The following is a 15,664-nucleotide window of genomic DNA, read 5'->3' on the forward strand; positions in this document are numbered from 1 at the left end:
GCTTTTGCAAAATTATGACTGAGATAGTGAAAGAGATCTAATCTAACTCACTACACCTTGCTTCTAATCTCCAAACTGTCCTTGTTGTGTTGGGCATAGGCTGAACTAACTTTGGGAGGAACTTAGTTTATAGTTTATAGTTTTTCTTTCCTTTTTTTTTTTTTTGAGACAGATTCTCACTCTGTTGCCCAGGCTGGAGTGCAGTGGCACGATCTCGGCTCACTGCAACCTCCATCTCCCGGGTTCAAGTGATTCTCCTGCCTCAGCCTTCTGGGTAGCTGGGACTACAGGCACCTGCCACCACACCCGGTTAATTTTTGTATTTTTAGTAGAGACGGGGTTTCACCATATTGGCCAGGCTCGTCTTAAACTCCTGACCTTGTGATCTGCCCGCCTCAGCTTTCCAAAGTGCTGGGATTACAGGTGTGAGCCACTGTACCCAGCTTATAGTTTATAGTTTAAAACAAAGATGATAACAGCCCTTTCCCAAAACAAACCTCCTTCTTGTCTGGGGACTAGACTGCCTTTGTAGGACTAAGAAATTAGTCACAAGATTAGAAATTATGGTTTAGGAGTTGTGCAGCTGGAGATTTTGTCCCTCCCTACAAGATTTTGTCCCTCCCTAAACTTCTCCTAAGATCAGTGCTTGAGATATTTTGCAGCCCCTGCACTTGATGGATCAGCTGGCACCACCCAGATCAATAAACTGGCTCATCTGATCTTGTGGCCCCTACCCAGGAACTGACTAAGCACAAGAAGACAGCTTCGACTCCCTATAATTTCATCTCTGACGAGTCAGCACTCCCGGCTCACTGGCTTCCCTGCACCCACTAAGTTGTCCTTAAAAACTCTGATCCCCTGGCCGGGTGCAGTGGCTCACGCTTGTAATCCCAGCACTTTGGGAGGCCAAGGCGGGCAGATCATCTGAGGTCAGGAGTTTGAGACCAGCCTGACTAACATGGTGAAATCCCGTCTCTACTCAAAAATACAAAAAATTCGGGCAGGGCCTGGCGCTGTGGCTCACGCCTGTAATCCCAGCACTTTGGGAGGCCGAGGCGGGCAGATCATGAGGTCAGGAGATCAAGACCACCCTGGCTAACACGGTGAAACCCTGTCTCTACTAAAAATACAAAAAAATTTAGCCAGGTGTGGTCACGGGCGCCTGTAGTCCCAGCTACTTGGGCGGCTGAGGCAGGAGAATGGCGTGAACCTGGGAAGTGGAGGTTGCAGTGAGCCGAAATCACGCCACTGCACTCCAGCCTGGGCAACAGAGCGAGACTCTGTCTCAAAAAAAAAAAAAAAAATTCGAGCAGATCACAAGGTCAGGAGATCGAGACCATCCTGGCTAACACGGTGAAACCCCATCTCTACTAAAAATATAAAAAATTAGCCAGGCGTGGTGGCGGGCACCTGTAATCCCAGCTACTTGGCAGGCTGAGGCAGGAGAATGGCGTGAACCCGGGAAGTGGAGCTTGCAGTGAGCCAGGATCAGGCCACTGCACTCCAGCCTGAGTGACAGAGCGAGACTTCATCTCAAAAAAAAAAAAGCAAAACAAAAAATTAGCTGAGCGTGGTGGCACATGCCTGTAATCCCAGCTACTCAAGAGGCTGAGGCAGGAGAATTGCTTGAACCCAGGAGGCGGAGGTTGCAGTGAGCTGAGATCGTGCCATTGTACTCCAGCCTGGGCAACAGAGCAGAACTCCGTCTCAAAAAACAAAACAAAACAAAAAAACCAAAAAAAAAAAACAAACTCTGATCTCCGAAGGCTCAGGGATACTGATTTGAGTAATAATACTACTTCGGTCTCCTGCATAGCCAGCTCTGTGTGAACTACTCTTTCTCTATTACAATTCCCCTGTCTTGATAAATTGGCTCTGTCTTGGCAGCAGGCAAGGTTAATCCGCTGGGCAGTTACAATAATCCTAATTTTCATGGCCTTTTATTAGTTTTACAGAGAAGATTTCAGTCCCTAAGCAAGGATAGAGTTAGTTTTAGGGAGAAACTATTATCATCCTTGCTTCAAAGTTAAACTATAAAATAAATTCCTGCACCTAGGAATGAGCAAGGCCAGCCAGCTCATAAGGCTAGAAGCAAGATGAAGTCAGCCATGCTGGATTTGTCTCATCATCATAATCTTTGCAAAGGCGGTTTCCACCTTATGACATCAGCTTGCCTCCTCTGCAGGGGTTAAGCCTGGCCAGCTTAAGACAAAAAGGGAGAAATGGAGACTTAGCTGGAAGCATTGGTGAGGATAGAAATGAACTTTGCACTGACTGTTGAGAAACGAGGGACAGTAGGAACTAAAACAGTGAGGTTGATGGCCAAGGGTTTGAGTGGAGGAGAAGGGGGGGATCTGGTTTCAGACCGCATGGGAAGTAAGAACTCTCATGTGAGTGGGCTACCTTGCTCCATCATCCCAGGACATGGTGAACCATAGAATGAGGAGCAAAACCATGGTCAGGTACAGATCTGGTGAGATGAGATGGTTATGAAACTGGGACTGCAGACACTAGTCATGGCTGGATGTTGTTTTTGTGCAGAGTCTGGTGTGGGCTCTACACCAAGCTGAACACCATCAAGAAAACCAGATAGCAACTACGACTCTTCCCCAGTGCCGCTCCTTTATCTAATGAAGGAGTGCTATCTTCCAACACACTCTAGAAGTAGTATTTTGAAAATGACAACCCATTAGCAGATTGTGAAATCAATTTAGTGGGTCGTGATTCGCATTTATTAAATAATAAACAGAAAGTTGGTTGGGTGTGGTGGCTTATGCCTATAATCCCAACACTTTGGGAGGCCAAGGTGGGCGGATTACTTGAGGCCAGAAGTTCGAGACCAACCTGGCCAACATGGCAAAACCCTGTCTCTATTAAAAATAGAAAAATTAGCCGGGCATGTTGGCACATGCCTATAATCCCAGTTGCTTGGGAGGCTGAGGCAGGAGAATCATTTGAACTTGAGAGGCAGAGGTTGCAGTGAGCAGAGATCATGCCATTGCACTCCAGCCTGGGTGACAAAGCAAGACTCTGTCTAAAAAAATAAATAAATAAAAATAATAAACAGTAACAGCATATCACACATAACAAGGGTAAGTATTATTAAGTGTGTGTGTGTACTGAATTGCAATATAAAATATATTTCTTATGTGTGATAAGAGAAAAGGGCTGAGCAAAGTGGCTCACACCTGTAATCCCAGCATTTTAGGAAGCTGAGGCAGGAGGATCACTTGAGCCCAGGAATTAGAGACCAGCCTGGGTGACATAGTAAGACCCCTGTCTCTAGAAAAATATTTAAAAATAGAAAAAAAAAAAAAGATAAAAAACAAAAGTCACTGCTCTAGAGTAGTTTTCTTTGTAGATTTTCCTGTGTAATCTAGCAATACCACTACATTAGTGAAGGCAATATCACTCCATGCTTTCCCAATTGTCTGCTAGGAATTAGTAAATCCTCACCCACACTATAGGATGGACCAACTGTCTAGATTGGTGAAAAGCTTGAATTAAATTATACTACTTTAAAAGAACTTCAGGTTTATTATTTTCAAATACAAAAAGTGGAAGCAAGCTAACCAACTGTTGCCTGGTACACAGGGGTGGGTTTTGGTTTGGTGAATAGACAAGAGTTATTTGTAATTGACATTTCAAAGAAGCCTAAGAAACAAGCCAGCCTTTGTTTAAATCATAATTACGCTGTTTGTATGTAAAAGAATACTTCTAAAGCTTTTCAAAACAACTGGTTCTTTTAAGCAGATAATTATTCCCCTTCCAATCTTGTTTACACTACTATTCAGAACTTCAGTGAACTTTTTTTTTCATAGATAGTACAAAGGTTAACTTCAGCCAGCCCTTCCTCAAATTATCACAAATTCCCAATTAGTGGATTCTAAACAGGGTTTCCCTGTAACAATATGCTGAAGACTTGCATGATGTGTTTTTTATTGCTTTGAATAACATCTGACAAGTTTCCAAGTACCAGGCCACCTGGATATTCTCTATCTGTCAGGAACATGTGGTCAAAGAGGTGGATGGGAGGGTGGGGGAAATATAAATCAGGCCCATACATTCCTATACTATTAGAGGAAGACAAAAGGAAGAAAATGCTTTTTTTTTTTTTTCAAATATTTATTACATACCAACTGAATCTTAAATAATAGGCACTTTTTGGTGTAAAGAAGAGTTGCACTTACCATCTAAATTTAACAAAACCTCAGATGAAAATAGAAAGCTGACCTTTTTTGTATGTAGACTGGCAGTTATTGGAGAGGCCCAGGGAAGTTGGCAAGAGAGAGATGCATTATAAATAAATTATACTTGTCCTTTCTCGTTATTTCTTATTGCAAATTTCCACTCAGTGCACAAAGGGATAATGCATGAAATCCTTTTTTTAAACAAAAATTTTATGATCCTGAGCAATACTGTTTTCGAGTTCTTTTATCTTCTGAGCTCGGCCTTTTTCACAAGCTCTTCCTCAAGCCACCTTATTGCAGGGGCCTGTTGTCTCTAACTGTCTTTGTTTATTAGGGCCCTCTGTCACCATGAAGTTTCATGTGTTCAAATCTTGATTTAGCAGTGAGAACACCAGGCTGGGAGCTAACTCTGCTACTAATTAGTGTAAATCACAAAAGGGGAAGTGGAGAGATAAAAACCAGGTCCTAGTGGAAGGGTCTACAGCCAGGGTTAGTAAGACTGACTGGCAGGTCAAAGGATTGAGGAAGAGACGAAAGGGCTTTGAGAAATGCCACTTAGGGTCAGCGTCTTTTTGTCTCTTTTCTCTGATTGTACCCCTTCAGATACAGAAAGGGTTTGAAGTAGCCTATGTTGATTGTTTTCCTTTCTTCCATTTTGTTCCATTGTTCCCGGTCTCTTACATGATTTACGGTTAAGTTCTGATTGGTCTAAGCCAAGCCTGGTGGTGCCATTCTCCTGGTCCATGAGTGGCTCAAGGGTGGGCATGTAATCTCATTCTGGGAAGGGAAGTTTGCTGGGGGGAGCATTCAGAGAAAAAAGTTTGTTCAGTCTTTCTTTAAAAAGACATGTGGAGACGAGAAATAGTCCCTTTTCTTTTGGTGGATGCTAGCAAGTCTGCACGTAATGACTGGAACTGTGTGACAGCCAGCTCATGTCCATAGGGGCAGTCGCCTGAGTGTGACAGTGTGAAATATGGAAAAGACTAGGTCCTGAGCTGCTGAATTAACAAATTCTGGAAACATCCTACTTTTAGATTTGTTGCTAGGCAAAATAATCCCTATTGTAAGTTGGTTTTTCTGTGACTTGCAGTTGATACAGGGTCTTAGTCATCTTCTCATGTTCTATAATTTCTAGAGCAGTTTCTTCTGCCTGGAAGGTGCTCTATGATGCCTAAATTGTTAAAGAAAAAAGTATGTGTGCTTCTTTGATGGGGGGCCCATGGCTTTGCGTGTGTGGTGATGATGATTGTTATTAGTCCGTTCTCGCACTGCTATAAAGAAATACCTGAGACTGGGTAATTTATAAAGAAAAGAGGTTTAATTGGCTCACGGTTCTGCAGGCTGTACAGGAAGCATGGCTGAGGAGGCCTCAGGAAACTTCCAATCATGGTGGAAGGTGAAGAGGAAGCAGGAACGTCTTACATGGCTGGAGCAGGAGGAAGAGAGTGAAGCGGGAGGTGCTACACACTTTTAAGCAAACTGATCTTGTGAGAACTCACTCACTATCATAAGAACAGCAAGGAGGAAATACACTCCCACGATCCAATTGAAGTAGGATATTTCCCTGACCCCTTTGCAGGACTCATGAAGGCGGTGCCCTGTTTACTCAGCCCACAGCTCTCAACTCCTTGTGGAAGGGAGTGCGCAGGTGAATGAGACAGGAACTGGAGGACATGAGCACTGGAGTCAGCTGGCGCTGGAGCACTGGAGTCAGCTGGCGCTGGAGCACTGGAGTCAGCTGGCCACTCTGGCGCCAGCAGGAGTGAACTCCACTCAGACCCACTGAATTCTACCCCTTGCTGGAGGGGCTGTGCAGGTGAATGGGTGCAGGAGCTGGGGCAAGTGCTTAGGGGGCCAGTAGGAGCCAACTCCTTTCTAGTCACATGGCAGCGTCTAGGGGGGTGCTTGCGAACCCTGAAGCCCCAGAAGGTGTGTTACAGTGCTCTTTTAGCTCTGCCATCCACAGATGGCCGAAGTGTTAACAACTCAGTGGGCCCTCTGCCTTTTTGCATGAGGCGGCTGCCTTCCGCCAGTAAGAGCAAAGGGTCAGTGTGACAGCCTTTTACATCCTCACTCTTGGCTCCTGAATTCTTGTCCAGCATCCAGGAGAAATGAGGTCACACGAACAAATTGAAGGATGGTAAATGTGGGGAATTTTACTGCTGATGAAAGTGACTCTCAGTGGGAAGGGAAGCTGAATAAGGGATGGGGTGGGCAGGTAATTTTCCCCTGGAGTCTGGCCATCTGTGGCTGGATTCTTCTCTGAAGTTACTTCAGACTGTCCCTCTGAAGTCAAGCCGCTTCTCTCCAACGTCCAACCATAGTCTCTGAGGTACAGCTGCTTCTCCTCTCTGCCGGCTGAGTCAGGGATTTTTATGGGCACAGGATTTGAGGTAGGGCAGGCCATGGGTAGTTTTGGAAAATACAACTTTCAAGCAGGAAAACAGGAATGCAAGTTCTCACTTTGGGCTGCTGTTTCAGGCTCTTTGTCTTGAGGGTGGGGCCCTCACTGGGGACCTGCCCTCTTCTGCCCAGAATTTCCCTGCCTCCTGTCCCTATCACAATCACCTTCCATTAGGCCACTTCTCCAACAGTGGGGATTACAATTTGAAATGAGATTTGGATGGGGACACAGATCCAACCCATATCGATGCTGAGAGCTATTAACAGCTGAGGGAAGGTTTTTGTAAATGTTTTGGACTTTTTTGTGTTGCCTGTCTCCTCCTTTTTCTTTTCCAGGAGCCACTTCTTCCCCCAATTCTCATGAATGTTGACACAGTGTGATGCTGCTCTCTCCCACCTCACCTTCACCTTGACCAAGCATAGACTGCAGTAGGACTCTCTTCCAATCTGAGATGCTTCCGGAGAAGTTGGAATTGGGACCAGGAAAGAGATCAGTCTCCGGGTAACTGCAACTAGAACAGGTTTTCAGGCTCTACATTTCCCTCCATGTAGATTGGGAAACAGAAAAAGCAGATTATTACTGAAAGAAAAAAAGGAACAGGACCGGACATGGTGGCTTATGCCTGTAATCCCAGAAGTTTGAGAGGTCATGGGGGAGGGATCGATTGAAGCCAGGAGTTCAAGACTCTACCTTTTTTTTTTCCCCCCAGATGGAGTCTCGCTCTGTTGCCCAGGCTGGAGTGCAGTGGTGCAATCTCAGCTCACTGAAACCTCCACCTCCTGTGCTGAAACAATCCTCCCACCTCAGCCTCCTGAGTAGCTGGGACTACAGTCACATGCCACCACACCTGGCTAATTTTTGTTTTTGTTTTTATTTTGAGACAGAGTTTCACTCTGTCGCCCAGGCTGGAGTGCAGTGGCATGAGCTCAGCTCACTGCAACCGCTGCCTCCCAGGTACAGGTGATTCTTGTTTCTCAGCCACCTGAGTAGCTGGGAGTACAGGTGCCTGCCAACACGCCCAGCTAATTTTTGTATTTTTAGTAGAGATGGGGTTTCGCCATCTTGGCCAGGCTGGTCTTGAAGTCCTGGCCTCAAGTGATCCGTTCGCCTTGGCCTCCCAAAATGTTGGGATTACAGGCATGAGCCACTGTGTCTGGCCTACTTTTTTGTTTTTTGTAGAGACAGAGTTTTACCATGTTGCCTAGGCTGGTCTTGAGCTCCTGGTCTCAAGGGATCTGCCCCCCTCAGCCTCCCAAAGTGTTGGGATTACAAGTGTGAGACACTATGCCTCACCAGACCCTGCCTCTTAAAAAAAAAAAAAAAAAAAGAAGCAGAGGGGGCAGAGAGATGAGATGGAAAGTTCTGATGCTTTTCTTTTTTTTTTTTTTTTTTTGAGACGGAGTCTTGCTCTGTCATCCAGGCTGGAGTGCAGTGGTGCGATCTTGGCTCACTGCAAGCTCTGCCTCCTGGGTTCAGGCCATTCTCCTGCCTCAGCCTCCCAAGTAGCTGGGACCACAGGTGCCCGCCACCACGCCTGGCTAATTTTTTGTATTTTTAGTAGAGAAGGGGTTTCACCGTGTTAGCCAGGATGGTCTCAATCTCCTGACCTCGTGATCCGCCCACCTCGGCATCCCTCAGTGCTGGGATTACAGGTGTAAGCCACCATGCCTGGCCAGTTCTAATGTTTTTCAAATCCCTGATTCTAGGTCATTTCTAAGACCCATCTGTTTACACACTCATAGGCACCATGACACTTCGCCAGCAGATTTTTATAATAAATCCCCCTTTTCACTTATGCTGGTTCAAGTGGGATTGTATTACTAGAAACCAAAAAAATCCTTAAGGTAGTGGTGTGCTGGTAAATGTTTAACAATTGGCTCTGATTGTTAACAGCCCTGATTTTACAACATTTGCTGATTTCCATAATACAAATATCCCACTATCACTTCTCTCAAGTGGCAGCATGAAGGTGGAGTTGGGCAGAGACAACTATGGAGTCCTGATAAGTGAGCCACACTGAGGAAGGGGCCCCAGGTGGAGGAGGGCCCCAGGTGGAGAAGAACAATGAACAATTTTTCTGAGAGACAGCTAATCACAAACAACCCCCAGGCACAATGACCTCCGTGGACACAGCTACCTCTTCTGTTCGTAGTTCCAGCAGCACGACCTTGTTCCGCATGTAGCCCCTTCCAGCATGACCCTATAAAACTTCCCTTTAGTCCACCTTTTTGCAGACAGCCCCTTCTCTGCTGTGCTGCCTGTTGCAACCTTGAAGCATGTTTTCATATCTTCTCTAATAAATCTGCCTTTCTTTACCTAAAACTGTCTAGGTAAATTCCTTTACCACCTGTGCCACTGGCCCCAAATAGTCGCTACCCGCTACAACAAGCACATTGGTTTTGGTGAGCTGGTGGGAAGTGGCTCTAGCACACCACTGGCTAAAGAACACAACACATAACCCATGTTAAATACCAATTATGGAAGGCCATTGTTTTGGACTAAGTTTCTGCTGTAGGCTCCAACAGACCAGACCTAAGACCAAAATGGAATCATTCATGCTAAAGTTCCAGGTCACCCAGCCTACGCTAAGTTGTTATCTGACCTTCAGAGAAATCAAGAGAAAGAGGTAACGGCCAATTTCCCAAACAGGCCAGTTAAAAATCTCCAATAGGCTGGATCATGCAGTTCTGTCTCTAAACCTTACACAAAAAAAGTAACCTGAAGTAACCTGACATTGACTGATCAGTTATTTTTCTATTGTTCTGTGTAAAAGTAACGAATATACTCTTTATTCTTTGTCTTTGCTTTCTTCAGCTCTGTGATGGTTAATACTGTCAACTTGATTGGATTGAAGGATACAAAGTATTGATCCTGGGTGTGTCTGTGAGGGTGTTGCCAGAGGAGATTAACATTTGAGTCAATGGGCTGGGAAAGGCAGATCCACCCTTAATCTGGGTGGGCACCATCTAATCAGCTGCCAGTGTGGCTAGAATATAAAGCAGGCAGAAAAATGTGAAAAGATGAGACTGGCCTAGCCTCCCAGCCTACAGCTTTCTCCCATGCTGGATGCTTCCTTCATTTGAACGTTGGATTCCAAGTTCTTCAGTTTTGGGACTGGCTCTCCTTGCTCCTCAGCTTGCAGGCAGCCCATTGTGGGACCTTGTGATCGTGTGAGTTAATATTTAATTTTTTTTTTCTCGAGACAGAGTCTTGCTCTGTTGCCCAGGCTGGAGTGCAATGGTGTGATCTCAACTCACTGCAACCTCCACCTCCCAGGTTCAAGCAATTCTCTTGCCTCAGCCTCCCAAGTAGCTGGGATTACAGGTGAGTGCCACCACGCCCAGCAAATTTTTTGTATTTTTAGTAGAGACGGGAGTTCACCATGTTGGCCAGGCTGGTCTCGAACTCCTGACCACGTGATCCGCCCACCTCAGCCTCCCAAAGTGTTGGGATTACAGGCGTGAACCACCGCGCCCAGCTATGTGTTAATATTTAATAAACTCCCCTTTATATGTATATCTATCCTATTAGTTCTGTCCTTCTGGAGAACCCTGACTAATACAAGCTCAATTCATTGGAACACTTATTCTGTTTTATGGAATGAAATGTTGCCTGATTCTAGACTTGCAAATAAAGCTAACTGAGATCTTTAGCCTCAATTTGTTGTAATTATGTGTTTTGACACACACTTCTCAGTTATATAGGAGGTTCAGGGACGTATACTGATGGTTGCTAAGTTAGGAATTCTGGTATACTAATCTTTTAATTAGTTTCAAATGTGCAGAGACTTGGGGCTCAGGGAGTAGAGGAAATAAGACTAAGCTCTGAAATCATATTGAAAAAATACTTTTGTTGTATAATAATGCTTTTATATGTATTGGGAATGGGAGGGAGGTAAGGGGCTGAGGAAGGAAAACTAGCTGTAAATGCAACTGGGAAGATGTGGAAGAAGGTGGCCTCTGGGAAGGAAGTCTCCAGACCTTGACAAAAAGGACAGGATTACCTTCTTCATGTGAGGAGCAGCCTTCCAGGCTACCTGAAACCCCCAGCTTCCAAACAAAACACTAACTCAGTTCACTGGGCCATCTCATGTTAGATCTCCTGACCTGCTTTGCTTTTGTCTGAAGTTCCTTTAAGGACAGAAAACTTTTTTCTTTTTCTTTTCTTTTCTTTTTTTTTGAGACAGTCTTGCTCTGTCGCCCAGGCTGGAGTGCAGTGGGCCAAACTTGTCTCACTGCAGCCTCCTGGATCAAGAGATTCTCATGCCTCGGTCTCCCAAGTAGCTGGGATTACAGGCATGCATGACACCTGGCTAATTTTTGTATTTTTAGTAGAGATGAGGTTTCACCATGTTGACCAGGCTGGTCTCAAACTCCTGACCTCAAGTGATCTTCCTGCCTTGGCCTCTCAAAGTGCTGGGATTACAGACGTGAGCCACTGCACCCAGCCAGAAAACCTTTTGTTACACAATTAAAGACAAGGTATAGAATGCATATTCAGAATGGGAGTAATATTTTTATTGTGAATGAAGATAAATAATCAATTATTAGCAAGACTCACGTGGCTGGCAGCAGATCCCTCCCTTCTTTGATGAGGGGAGATTGGAAGGGGTAGAGAAGGATGGTGTCAAGGTCTGCAGGGAGCCTCTTTTAGGCTGGCCACCTACACACACACTTGGTTCTCTGCCTGAAAAAAGACGCCAAATCTTCAAATAAATTCTTAAAGCCCTCTTCAATTTTAAGACCAAGCTTTTAGGTTGATCTTTCTAACCAACCTCTAACATTTTCTATGGCTTTCTCAGGAAAGCTGGTTTCATGGTTCAGACCCCTGTTGTAGCACTGATCTCATTTTATGCAATTGACTGACAGCAGTCTCTCCTCTCGTCAGTTTGGTGTTCAAATAAATAGAGTTTTTGGACATTATACATTGACACCACTAAACCCCCAGAATTTTGATTTTTGTACTTGAGCTCATGAATGAACATTTCAAATGGCTGCATTGTTTAGTTCCAAAAGCACCAATATCTCTGTGCATTGGTATTTGAACATGATTTGAATATATATACATGGAAAAAGAATGTGTTGATGTTAATTATAAGAAGAGTAAGTCATAAACATAGTTCAGTTGCGACAAAGCTGGAAATCATTAGACATGCTGGAAGGGGTGCATTTTAACAATGATCACATATTTGGGCTTAGGCCTGTTGATTCTGTTTGTGGAAAAAAAAAAAAAAGAAAATTAAAGAACACATATAAAATGCCGAAAAATATATTCCTGAAGAGTATATCTGAATGGTGACATGAACTAATTCCTCATATAAAAATTAATTCCAGATGGAACAAAATTGAGAGATAAAACAAGGAAACCATAACAGTACTGAAAAAAAGCACTAGAAAAATTTTCTTAATCTCACTCAAAAGTAGGAAAGACTTTTCCAAGCATAATATAAATAAAATTCAGAAGACTTAAAGGAAAAGACAGATACATGTACTGCATAAAAATATTTAAACTTCTGTAGCACGAGAGAAAAAAACAACTCAGTAAATACAGTAAAAAGTTGAAAAAAATGTTGGAACACAAGCCTTCATTTTCCTCATATATAAAGAGCTTTAAAAATAAGACGAAGTGCCTGTAGTCCTGGCTACATGACAGAATTAGGCAAAGGATCATTTGAGCCTAGGACACAGAGGCTGCAGTGAGCTATGATTGTGCCACTGCACTGCAGCCTGGGTGACAGAGTGACACCCCATCTCAATCAATCAATCAATCAATAAGATAAGATAAAGCCACATAACTTAGTAGAAAAATGGTCAGAATATATGAATAGAAAGTTCATGGAAGAGGAATTCCAAATAACTAATAAATACATGAAAAATTCTCAACTTTACAAATAAATAAATATAAAATAATGAAATATTTTTCTTATTTTAGATTGGCATAGATCCAATTTTTGATGATACCAGTATCAGGGAGATGTCCTCTCAAAAGCATTGTTGGTAGGAAAGAAAATTGTTATAATTTCTTTGGAGGGCAGTCTAGGAATACTAAAAATGTCCACACACTCTGTGATCCAGCAGTTCCACTATTCAGAATTTGTCCAACATGCCGGCGCGGTGGCTCGTACCTGTAATCCCAGCACTTTGGGAGGCCGAGGTGGGCGGATCACTTGAGGTCAGGAGTTTGAGACCAGTCTGGCCAATGTAATGAATCCTCATCTCTAACAACAGCAAAAATACAAAAATTAGCCAGGTGTGGTGGTGGGTGCATGTAATCTCAGCTACTTAGGAGGCTGAGGCAGGAGAATTGCTTGAATCAAGGAGGCGGATGTTGCAGTAAGCCAAGATCGCACCACTGCACTCCAGCCTGTGCCGACAGAGTGAAACTCCATCTCAAAAAAAAAAAAAAGAATTCGTCCAACAGAAATATCCTTTTAGTAGCACACACAAAAAATTAGATACACAGCTAAGGACATTCACTATAGTATTGTCTGTGCTTAGGTTTCCAGATTCTCAGAGTCTGTTTTTCAAAAATGACATTTGTGTTATGTTGTTTTCTGATTGGAAGCACCCATGTGCATTGTAAGAAATTCAAATAAAATGGTTATGTTAAAGTAGAAAGAAAATTCCATCCCCAAAGATAATTACTACTAACAGTTTAATGCATATTATTTCCAGACCATTTTTGTACATAAATACATGCAGTAATCTGAATTTAAGCTTTCCAAATCTTATAACCAGATTCAGATAAATATTTTGAGATACAATTTATCCTCATCCAAATGCTCGCTATGTGCTATTTAAAACGTATAAGCTGAATACATTGCAAAAACTAATATCCTTCACTATCTGAATTCACTTCTCAAACTTTATCTCTTGGTGTCTCAATTTAGAAATAGATTTGAGATCCAAGGATAACTGGATAAATATTTTTTCTTCTACAAAAGTTAAACTGTAACATACACTATTCAACAGCTTGCCTTTTTTTCCTTACAAATATATTTTATACATCATTCAATGTTGGTTCATAAAGATCTATCTCAGCTGGGCATGGTGGTTGATGCCTGTAATTCCAGCACTTTTTTGGGAGGCCAAGGCAGGAGGATTGCTTGAGTCCAGGAGTTTGAGACTAGCCTGGGTAACATGGCAATACCCCATCTCTACAAAAAATATAAAAATTAGCTGGGTGTGATGATGCACACCTGTAGTCCCAGGTATTTGGGAGGCTGAGGCAGGAGGATCACTTGAGCCCAGGAGTTGGAGGCTGCAGTGAGTTATGATCAACATCACTGCATTCCAGCCCGGATAACAGAGTGAAGCCCTGTCTCTAAAAACAAATAAAAGTAAAAAAGATGTATCGCATTTCTTTTTAATGGCTGCATAGTACCATTGTACAGCTATAACATGATTTAACTGGTTTCTTATCGATGAGAATTTATTGGTATCCTAAGTATATGTATTGATGTGGAAAGGTGTCCAAATATTTTTAAGTTAAAAAATAAATTGGACCGTATGTATAGTCTATTTTAAAAGGATAAGCTGGTTAATATATACACAGAAAAAAAATTCTGGTGAAATATACTTCCATCTGCTATCTATCTATTTATTTATTTATTTAGAGATGAAGTCTCACTCTGTTGCCCAGGCTGGAGTGCAGTGGCACGATCTGGGCTCACTGCAACCTCCACCTCCTGTGTTCAAGGAATTCTGTCTCAGTCTCTTGAGTAGCTGGGACTACAGGCGCACGCCACCATGCCAGGCTAATTTTTGTATTTTTAGTAGAGACGGTTTCACCGTATTGGTTAGGCTGGTCTCGAACTCCTGACCTCAGGTGATCCACTCACCTAGGCCTCCCAAAGTGCTGGGATTACAGGTGTGAGCCACCGTGCCCAGCCCCAACTGCTAACTATCATCAGAGGTACAGATTGAGACAGGAGAGGTGGACAATAATTATTTTTTGGGGGGTTATAAGTTTCAGTGATGTTTGAATGGTTTTACTATGAAAATATTATTTTAGAAGCAGAAAAAAATAAAAGCACACAAAGGTATTGTCAAGGAGCAATATTTCACCAAATAGAGTTTTAAAAATCTGATCGGCTTTTATTAGTGATTTATGAATTGGGCAGCGTCTCATCTATGAAACAGAAAGGTGTTTTGGTGAGCCAAGCAGAGGGGGTTGATTATATAGGCAGAAAAAGGCTGAAAAGAGCAAAAACAAGGAGGAAAAAGTGCATTGATCATTTCAAAGTTACTTTCCTTATAGGGTTAAAGCAGAGGGGATTTTCATATCATGCCAACTCAGGCTGACTGGCCCCTTTGGATTAAATGCTGTGAATCTCTTGTTCTTTGGAAAACCAGCTGGTTTCTAAATTTAGTTTGATTATGTGGCACCTAGCATGAGTGACTCCATTGTGGTTTGGTCTGGTCTGTTGGGGCCTAGAACAGGAGCTCAGTCCAAAACAAGGACCTCCCACAAATTTTATTTAACAGCATATACATGAATATTCTTTGTAAGATACTTTGAAATAGTGAAAAATTGAGTGCAATAAATAAGGGATTGGTTAAATACAGTATATTCACATAGTGGAATACAATTGAGCTCTCCCCAAAATACAGTGTAATCCCACACAGAGAAAAATAACCAACATGGTAAAACCCCATCTTTACTAAAAATACAAAAATTAACTGGGCGTGATGGTGGGCACCTGTAATCCCAGCTACTCAGGAGGCTGAGTCAGGAGAATCACTTGAACCAGGGAGGCAGAGGTTGCAGTGAGCTGAGATCGTGCCACTGCCCTCCAGCCTGGCGACAGAACAAGACTCTGTCTCAAAAAAAAAAGAAAAAAAAAAAAGAAAAGTAACCAATAACAACAATATGCCTTTATATAGATCAAACTGTTAATTATCTCTAGGAATATTTTAACTTTCTTAGTAATGTCTATAATATTTTAATTGTTAATATGCTGCATGAATTACTTTTACAGTTAAGAGGTTATTATTTAATGCTGGCTGAAATGGGGAATTTTATGATTTTTTGTCTAGCTCTTGAGAAGCAACTACCTCACCCTGTTATA

Source organism: Pongo pygmaeus, chromosome 6 (assembly GCF_028885625.2).
Source record: "Pongo pygmaeus isolate AG05252 chromosome 6, NHGRI_mPonPyg2-v2.0_pri, whole genome shotgun sequence".
Classification (NCBI taxonomy): Eukaryota; Metazoa; Chordata; class Mammalia; order Primates; family Hominidae; genus Pongo; species Pongo pygmaeus.